Consider the following 10273-nt stretch of genomic DNA (forward strand, 5'->3'; position numbering starts at 1 on the left):
CGCGGCAGACGTCGGAGGGCGAGACCGCGACGGCGCCATTGTGACGCGCCCAAATCGGAGCCGAGGATTGGCCAGTCGGGGGTGGGGCGGGGTCAGGGAAGTGGGCCCGTCTCTGGCGGGGGGGGGGGGTGAGTACAGTGGCGGCGCAGGCGCGATTGCTGGAGGGAGGTCCCAGTGACCGATCACGGACCACTGGAGGACACTGATCACTGGGTGAGCCCTGCTATTCATCGAAGCGGAAGCCCAAAGGAAGCTTGATTTAGAGATCAGCGTGGGAGAAGAAAATAAGAGTTCTTATTCAGGAAGAAAAGAGAGCACATAAAGCCATCTTTGAAAAGGCCGAAGGAAGGATTTATCTGGTCGAAGATGGTCACGTGATAATCACGTGGGTTGAGAAGACCCCCAGCCTTAGAACGTGATTCAGAAGATCCCGGAGGAGTGCAGGGTTTTTAGTCATAGAGCACTTGAGCTTGACAGACTTGGTGGATAATGGCCTAAGGCAGAGGGACAAATTTTCCTGATTTGGCTAGGGCTAGTAATTATTACCATTTTATTGTGCCATAGTGTCATGATAAGATGTCAGGGCATTTACCACAGATTAAGCTGAAAATTTTTTAATCATCGGAAAAAATAAAGGATTCGTAAAATAGTGTCAGATTACCAGTAGATGATGATCATAAAGGAAGGAGCAGTGTTTCAAAAGAAAAAAAAAAAAAGCTGATTTCAGGAAACAAGAAGTGTAAAAACAACTGTCAAAAGGTGGGAAATGTTGGGGCTGGAGTATAGATGAATGGTAGAGCCCTTGCTTCGAATGTGTGAGGTCCTGGGTTCGATCTCTAGCACCTGGAGGGAAAAAAAAACAGCTGGCCAGGTAGTGCAGGCCTGTAATCCTGGCTGCTGGGGAGGTCGAAGCAGAAGGGACATGACTCGAGGCAATTTAGCCAGGCCAGGTCTCAAAAAATAAAAAGGGCTGCATACGTCCCTAAGTGGTTTAAACCCTACTGGATTCAATCCCCAGTGCCACAAAGAAAGAAAAAGAAATTGTCCAATGGGAAAAATTAAGTGATTTGAAACAAAATTGTAAAAAAACAGGTCCTACAAAAATTAGGTATTCTTGGAGCTATAGCTCAGTTGATAGAGTACTTGCCTAGCATGCACGATACCCTGGGTTCAATCCCCATCACCACACACACACACACACACAAATTAGATATTCCTGTTCTAAGCAAGAGCTCTACCACTGACTTACATCCCCAAAACCCAGATAGGAATTCAAAATAAGAAACTTTAGAATAATTCCATTACAACTCATACTAAGGAATAATCTCTGGAGAGAAAATGTCAAATCAGTCAAATATCAAGAAACATGTACTCCCCCCAAAATCAATGCTTATAGGTGGCACATGCCCATGGTTTGGGAGGCTGAGGATCACAAGTGCAGAAGCCAGCCTCAGCAATTTAATGAGGCCCTAAGCAACTCAGCAAGACCCTGTGTCTAAATAAAATTCAAAAAAGGGCTGGGGATGTGGCTCAGTAGTGAAGTGTCCCTGGGTACAATCCCTAGTATCAAAAAAAAAAAAAAAAAAAAAAAAAATCGCTTTAGGATTTGGTGACTACTAAATAAGCTCCAAGAAGTTGTGTTTATATAATCTTTCAGTAATATAATCTTCCCTTTATAAGAGGGCCTCTGAGCCAAATAGGTTCTCGGATCCTCTCATGTCTGCAGTTATCCATAGTCTGGGGTGATCGTCTCTGAATGCAAGACTAGGGCCTTGAGGCTCCTGCTGGTCCTAGGGGTCCATCCCTGCTGTTTACTGTGATATCTTTTTCAGCATTGAACAGTCACATAGAGGAACTCTTCCAGAGTGATGGCTGGAATCACTCAAGACTGGTGCTATGGGTCCAGGCCTTTTCCACAAATATTTGGCCTCTTCTGACCAACTACCAAATCTTTATACATCTCCATAAACGTGTCTCCTCTAAAGGGCTGGGGCTGTGGCTCAGTGGTAGAGCACTTGCCTAGCATGTGTGAGATACTGGGTTCAATTCTCAGCACCACATAAAAGTAAGTAAATAAAGATATTGTACCAACTACAACTAAAAAAAAAAAAAAGTGTCTCCTCTAAGCTGTGAAATCTAAACAGATGTATTTAAAATGAAAGCACCCACACAAAGATACATCTTTGAGATTTGTGGTTTAAAAAATAATTGAAGGACTGGGGTTGTGGCACAGCGATAGAGTGCTTGCCTCGTGTAGGGCACTGGGTTCAATCCTCAGCACCACATACAAAAATAAGTGAAATAAAGGTCTTGTGTCAACTAAAAAATAAATATTAAAAAATTGAATTCTTTACAAATGAAGATCATTTCAAGATGCTGCCTCTTAAAGATTGACCTGCCTGTTTATTTGCTATACATAAATATATTTTTAAATTTAGTACCATTCAATAATTTTTTTCAGTTTATTTCCTTCCCACCCCTACACTGGGGATTAATAATACCCAGGGGCACTATACCACTGAGCTCTACCACTCCCTTCTCTATTTTGAGAAGGGTCTCAATAAATTACTGAGACCGGCTTCAAACTCATTTCCCTCCTGCCTCAGCCTCTTAAGTCATTGGGATTACAACTGGGTACTACCAAGACTGGCAGTATTTTCAGTTAAAAAAAATATTGCTGGGCTGGGGATGTGGCTCAAGCGGCAGCGTACTCGCCTGGCATGCGTGCGACCTGGGTTCCATCCTGAGCACCACATACAAACAAAGATGTTGTGTCTGCCAATAACTAAAAAATAAATATGAAAATTCTTTCTCTCTCCCTCTCTCCCTCTCTCTTAAAAAAAAAAAAAAAAATATATATATATATATATATATATATATATATATATATATATATATATATAGAGCTGGGTGTGGTGGCGCACGCCTGAAATCCCAGCAGCTGGGGAGGCTGAGGCAGGAGGGAAATGAATTTGAAGCTGGTCTCAGCAAAAGCGAAGTGCTAAGCAACTCAATGAGACCCTGTCTCTAAATAAAATTCAAAATAGGGCTGGGGATGTTGCTCAGTGGTCTAGTGCCCTTAAGTTTCAATCCCTGGTACCAAAAAAATTTTTTTTTTTTCTTGAGCCAAGGTATATAAGTTTAGTGGCAGAGTGCTTGCCTAACATGAACAGGCCCTAGTTTAGATCCCTAACACTGCAAAAATAAAGAAACCAGACAAGGCTCTGACTGCTGAATTTACCTGCTTCCCTCCTGGGTTATCTTATACTTCATCTCTCTGCCTACTAGAGCACCTGACCCTAGGGAGAAAGGTAACATATGGACAGAGCCTATTCTGTCATGATTGGACAGTTAGTTCACTTTCTCAGGTCCTTCATTGTCCTCTCAAACAGGAAAGGAAGACAGAGAAAGGGCTTATAAAAGCCAGTCTGAAAGTCACTAGGATGTACTGTGTAGTGGTTCAGAGTACAGATCCTGAGGTTGGGCACAGTGGTGCATGTCTGTAATCCCAGTGACTCAGGAGGATGGCAGGTTTGAGACCAGTTTCAGCAATTTAGCAAAGTGAGACCCTGCCTCAAAAAAAAAAAAAAAAAAAAAAAAAAAAAAAAAAGGTCAGATGGCTGAGGATGTAGCATTGTAAAGCGCCCTTGGGTTTAATCCTTACTACCAGAGTATAGACCCTGGAACCAGAAAGCAACATCCTTAACCCTATGCTCAGACCTTCCATCTAAAAACCTTTGGAAAATACAGCTTGTTGCCTTATTTCTTCTACTAAATGAAGATGAGTTCTTATACACCTACTGCTGAGTTCTTATATGGTTTAAATGAGATTAAGACAAGTCAAAGTACATTGAATGTGAAATATCTTAGTTACTATTACTGCTATTTAACAGATACTGGTTTTTAACAAGAAACTTCTCTTGAATCTGTCCTGGGAAGGTGGGAGAAGTGTCAAAGCTTAACAGGTAAAGTGATTTTTCAATGGCTATGAACTGAAATATTTTCATAGACTCAAAATACTCCAAATCTCTGAACCGTCTATTATAGATGAGTTGTTTGTAGAGAAGAGTTGTGGTTTCTTTCTTTTTTTTGGGGGGGGGGTGTACTGGGGATTGAACTCAGGGACACTCAACCACTGAGCCACATCCCTAGCCCTATTTTGTATTTTATTTAGAAACAAGGTCTCACTGAGTTGCTTAGCACCTTGCTGTTATTGAGGCTGGCTCTGAACCCAAGATCCTCCCTCCCCAGCCTCTGGAGCTGCTGGGATTACAGGCCTGCTTCACTGTACCTGGCAAGAGGAGGTTTTTTTGTTTTCTCTTTAAATTTCAGTGCCTATAAATAATGTTTTATTGCCCATAGCTTTTATGTCATAGTAGCAGTTAAAGAATCACAACAGAGACTATATGGCCTACAAAGTGTAAAACATTTACAGAACATTTTCCAATCCATGCTATATAATAATATATTAGTAGAATAATGGCCAAGGATCACAGTTTAAATAATGTGAATTAAGATTTTCTGTATTTAACCTGGTAAGAATTAACTTTTTTTTTCTTTATTTTTATGTGGTGCTGAGGGTCAAACCCAGTGCCTCACATGTGCTAGGCAGGTGCTCTACTGCTGAGCCACAACCCCAACCCCAAGAATAAACTTTCAAAGAATGAATTAATTGGAATAAATGGAATTAAGCCAAAATAGGATTATACAGATCTCTAAGACAATATGTTGTATGTATTATTTAAATTTGTTCCATTGTGTACTGCTTGACATTTTTATGACTTTTGATTCCCAAATATTATGAGTCATTGGCAGAATGAGTAACTTCACAGAGAAAACTACCAATTTCAATATCTAAACAGTTAAAGAACCTCAGATTCTCTAATAAAAAGTATGCCTTGCACCCATGTAAAGGAGTTATAGAAATTAATACGATTTAAAATTTCTGTAATAAGATTTTAAATGTCTGACATGATTTAGGTTTAGCAGGGAAAGCTGTGTGGGAAACTAACTGGAAATCAAATATGTGAAATATATGGGAAAATATAGAAGAACTGTATCATTAGCAGATCTTCCAGTAAGAAAAACCATGGCCTTGTATTGGTCTTTTATTTTGTAATATATGAATTATGGAAGTAGGTCATCTTGCAAAAATGAAAGTAATTTATTTTAATAGAAAAGTTTTGATTGCTTTTTTTTAAGGCCGTACAAAACATCAGTTTTTTATTATTGTATTATTGTAATCCTTTTGATTACAATAATACACTAACATACAAATAATGGATACCATATAGTACTTAGCATGAAACTGTCAATTTTTCATCCTCTTGCTTTTTTATTTAGAAGCCACAAACATTTAGAGTCAAAACGTATGAACTGATATAAGATCTGCTGTTTTAATTTGTATAAAAGTCTGGGATAAGGCAGGTGCAAAGCTAATACAATGGGGTATACTATTTCCTAGGACTATGTGTGTGTCAAACATGGAATCCATGCCTCTTGCATGACAGGCAAGAACCATACAAGCTAACCTCCAGCTTGTTCGATTTTCTTTTCTTTCTTTCTTCTTCTTCTTCTTTTTTTTTTTTTTTTTTTTTTTTTTTTTTTTTGTGTGTGTGTGTATGTGTGTATGTGGTGCTGGGGACTGAATTGAACCCAGGGTCTTGTGCATGGAGGTAAGCAATCTACCAACTAAGCAATATCTCCAGCCCTCAACTTTCTTGATCCCTATAGAAAAGTGTACCTTTGAAGCAGCACCCATGTTTATTTTATTTTATTTTTTTTTTAAGAGAGAGTGAGAGATGGAGGGAGGGAGGGAGGGAGGGAGGGAGGGGGAGAGGGAGAGAGAGAGAGAGAGAGAGAGAGAGAGAGAGAATTTTTAAATATTTATTCTTTAGTTCTCGGCGGACACAACATCTTTCTTGGTATGTGGTGCTGAGGATCGAACCTGGGCCGTATGCATGCCAGGCGAGCACGCTACCGCTTGAGCCACATCCCCAGCCCAACCCATGTTTATTTTAAAAAGTGCACAACTGGGGTTGGGATTGTGGCTGAGTTGTAGAGCACTTGTCTAGCATGTGTGAGGCACTGGGTTCCATTCTCAGCACCGCATATAAATAAAGGTCCATAAACAACTACAAAAAAAAAATTTTTTTTTAAAGACACAACTGCCAGGAAGGCTAATTTCAGAGCACTTTTCAGTTCTTTCAGAGCACTTTACTATGTTTTAAATCTTAGGAATTATGACACCCCCTTGAACTTGCTTCTCACTTGCCTGAATCGGTTTCTTGTCCAATAAAAAACGCTGCTATGGCAGGACCTGGTGGATCACACCTGTAATCCCAGCTACTTAAGAGGTTGAGGCCGAAAGATTGCAAATTTGAAGCCAGTATCAGCAAATTATGAGACAGTACCTCAGAATTCAAAGGTCTGGGGATGTTGCTGAGTGATAGAGTGCCTCTTGGTTCAATCCCCCGTACCATACATACAAAGATGCAGCTGTGCTAGCTGTGGTGGTGCATTCTTGGAATCTTAGCTACTGAAGAGGCTGAGGCAAGAGGATTGAAAATTCAAGACCAGCTTCAGCAATTTGGCAAGACCTAGTCTGAAAATAAAAAATAAAAAGGGCTGGGATGTTGCTTAGTGTTAGAGCTGACTGTCTAGCATGTACACGATTCCCAATTCAATCTCCAGCACTGATAGTGGGCAGTGTTGGTAGAATAGCTGTTCTTATTTTATTTTTTGTTGGGGATATGAGGATACAAATCCCTAGGCCTTCCATATGCTGAGCAAGCAATCTCCTAGTGACCTATGCCCCAGCCCCACAGAGTGACAGCCTTTGTCCATTTCCCCAGCAGGAAGGACTAGCAAATGAAGCTCTGGCTTGGATGTTAGTGAGCTAAATTCTAGCTCGATTTCCATTGGGTTATCAGTTTAAATAGGAAAAAAAAAAAAAAAAAATCCAGGTGGCATGCCTTTAATCCCATTGACTCGAGGCTGAGGCAGGAGGATTGTAAATTCAAGGCCAGACTCAGCAATTTAGACCCTCACTCAAAATAAAAAATAAAATGGGCTGGGAATGTAGCTCAGTGGTAAAGTGTCTATGGGTTCAATATCCAGTACAAAAAAAAAAAAAAAAGTCATCAGTTTTTAAATTTTTTTAATATTTATATTTTAGTTGAACACAATACCTTTATTTTGTTTATTTGTTTTTATGTGGTGCTGAGGATCAAACCCAGGGCCTCACACATGCCAGGCGAGCGCTCTACTGCTTTTTTATTTAGAAGCCATAAACATTTAGAGTCAAAACATAACTGATATAAGATCTGCTGTTGTAATTTGTATAAAAGTCTGAGATAAGGCAGACATACAAAGCTACAACCCCAGGCCAAATTTTTTTTTTTTTTTTTTTAGTTTTTTAATTTGATCATAAATTTTTCTCACCGTATACGTAGATGCCTTCACCTCTGTGGCGTGTCAAGAGAGTCAGAAAACTTCATTTGGATGAGAATTTGTTGGGTCAATTTGCAGCTTCTTTTTTTTTTCTCTGCCCGAATCTCATAACTTCCTTTTTTTTGTTTTGTTTTGTTTTTGTTTCTTCCAGTGCTAGGATTTGAACAAGGGGCACTTTACCACTGAGCTACATCCCCAGCCCCTTTTAAATTTTGAGACAGGATCTTGCTCTATTTCCGAGGCTTGCCTTGAATTTAAAATCATTCTGCTTCAGCCTCCCAAATAGCTGGGATTACAGGCACGCACCACCAGGCCCTACTAGTTATTTCCATTTAAAAACCAAACTATGGCCTGGCGTAATGGTAAACACCTGTAATCCCTGTGATTTAGGAGGTTGAGGCAAGAAGATCAAAGGTTTAATCCTTGGCACTACATACATGCATGCACACACACACACACACACACACACTGGCATTTTTAAAAAATATTTTTTTAGTTGTAGGTGGATGTAATATCTTTATTTCATTTTTATGTGGTGCTGAGGTTTGAACCCAGTGCCTCACATGTGCTAGGCGATCACTCTACCACTGAGCCACAACCCAGCCTCCACAATGGCATATTTTAAACACACAGAAAATACAGATATCATAATAAATTTAAGAGATTGACATTTTGCTCCATCTCGTATTTTTTGGACAAAAGATTACAAATAGGGACTGAGCTTGTAACTGAGGTAGAGCACTTGACTACATGCTTGAGGCCCTGATACAAATCCCCATCACTGCAAACAAACACTAAAAACAAAGATTACAGATAAACCAGTGCTCTACATTGATTTACAACTCTCTTAAATACATTACTGAAGGCCAGGGGTGTAGCTCAGTGGTACAGTACTTGCCAATCATTCACAAAGCCCTGGTTTGATCCCCCATATTGCAAAAATCAGAAAAACCCATCACTGAAGCCAGGCATGGCCAGGTATGGCATTACAGGCCTATAATCACAGCTACTTGGGAGACTGAGACAGGAAGATGACAGGTTTGAGGCCAGCCTGGGCAATTTAACCATACTTTGTCTCAAAAAAAGGGGGTTGAGGACATAACTTTCCTAATGTTCAAACTTTCCTAATGTTCAAGAGTCCTTGGGTTCAATTTCTGGTAATAGAAAATAAATCACAAACAAAACCCATTACAGTAGGAGCCTGGTAGTGGTGGTGGTGGGGTGTCAGATGAAGAGTGAGTATGCATGAGGTCTTTGACTTGAATCTCTAGCACCACAAAGGCATTACTGTAAATACAATTTCCAAAAAGAATTTATTTTCAGACAGGGTCTCAGTAACTATTACACAGTCTGGCCTCAAACTTGTGATCCTCCTGCCTTAGCTTCAAGAGTAGCTGGGATTATTAGGCATTTGCCATTGTATCTGGCTCTAAATAAAATTTCTCAGTGATGAAATATTCAAAATTTCAGAAAGAGTGTGAAGATAATGTCCAGTTAGTGGGGGGAGTATAGAAATTTTAGCATCTGGGAAGTAAGAGAATTTGTTCTCTGTTTACATAAATTTCTTTAAAGAATACTGCTTCCTAGCTGGGCGCAATGGCATACTATAATCCCAGCCACTCAGGAGGCTGAGGTAGGATGATCACAAGTTTGAGGCCAGTCTCAACAATTTAGCCAGACCCTGTCTCAAAAAAAAAGGACTGGGGATACAGGGATATAGTTCAGTGGTAAAGCATCCCTAGGTTCAATCCCCAATACCCAAAACAAAAAACAACTACAAACAAAACAAAACAAAACAAAACAAAAACCCCTGTTTCCTGTAATGTAGTTTTTGTATGGGGGTGTGCAATGCCCTGACCCAGTTTTTAGACCCTGGCTAGAGGCCAGCTAGTTCTTCCTCTTGTGCTGCTGATTAAGTCCACACCCTCAACCATCTCCCTTATCAGGGCTTCTACACTATGGGGCATTATTCACGCACTATAATCATCCAGGGCCATATACCAGACATCAGGTACAGCCCTGTGCCTCAAAGCCCCCTGATGCTACTCAAATTGCCAATCCTCAAGATGTGTGCTCTAACCTTTTCCTTCCTGCAGAAACCACAACCCCTGAATGACCCTGTATGAAATACTGTGCTCTGCGCCAGGAACTGAGCACTGTAGCCTGTCCTTATCCATGGTTTTGCTTTCTGGGTTTCAGTTACCAGTGGCCAATTATGATCCTAAAATATTAAATGAAAAATTCCAGAAAGACTTACAAATTTTAAAATGTGCCGTCTTCTGAGTAGTCTAATGAAATCTGGAACAATCTAGCTCTTTCCTTCCTTAAATCATCTAGTGTATCATCCAGTGTATCTCTTTATATGATAATCCTCCCTCCTCTGATGGCAAATACACAATATAATAAAATATTTGAGAGGGAGACCACATTCATATAATTTATTATATTGTTATGATTTATTATTATTGTCAATCTCTTACTGTGCCTAATTTATAATTAAACTTATTATAGGTATACGTGTAAAAACAGTATATATATATATATATATATATATATATATATATATATCTATATATCTGAGATTTTTCAGAATCCACTGGAGATCTTGGAACATATCTCCTGCAGATAAGGGAAACTCCTATACCAAAATTATAAAATTCTTTCTGGTCTGTATCAGCATTGAGCCTTACCATAGCTCATTCAAGGTGATGTTTGAAACAATTCCTCCCCTCTGCAGCTTCTATTTCATAACCACTGTGGCTGGATGAGTAGGAGGGAGCCTAGCCCTGAGGTCTCTGATGAGCCCCGCATTCCCAATGGA

This window comes from Callospermophilus lateralis, chromosome 15 (genome assembly GCF_048772815.1).
Source record: "Callospermophilus lateralis isolate mCalLat2 chromosome 15, mCalLat2.hap1, whole genome shotgun sequence".
NCBI lineage: Eukaryota > Metazoa > Chordata > Mammalia > Rodentia > Sciuridae > Callospermophilus > Callospermophilus lateralis.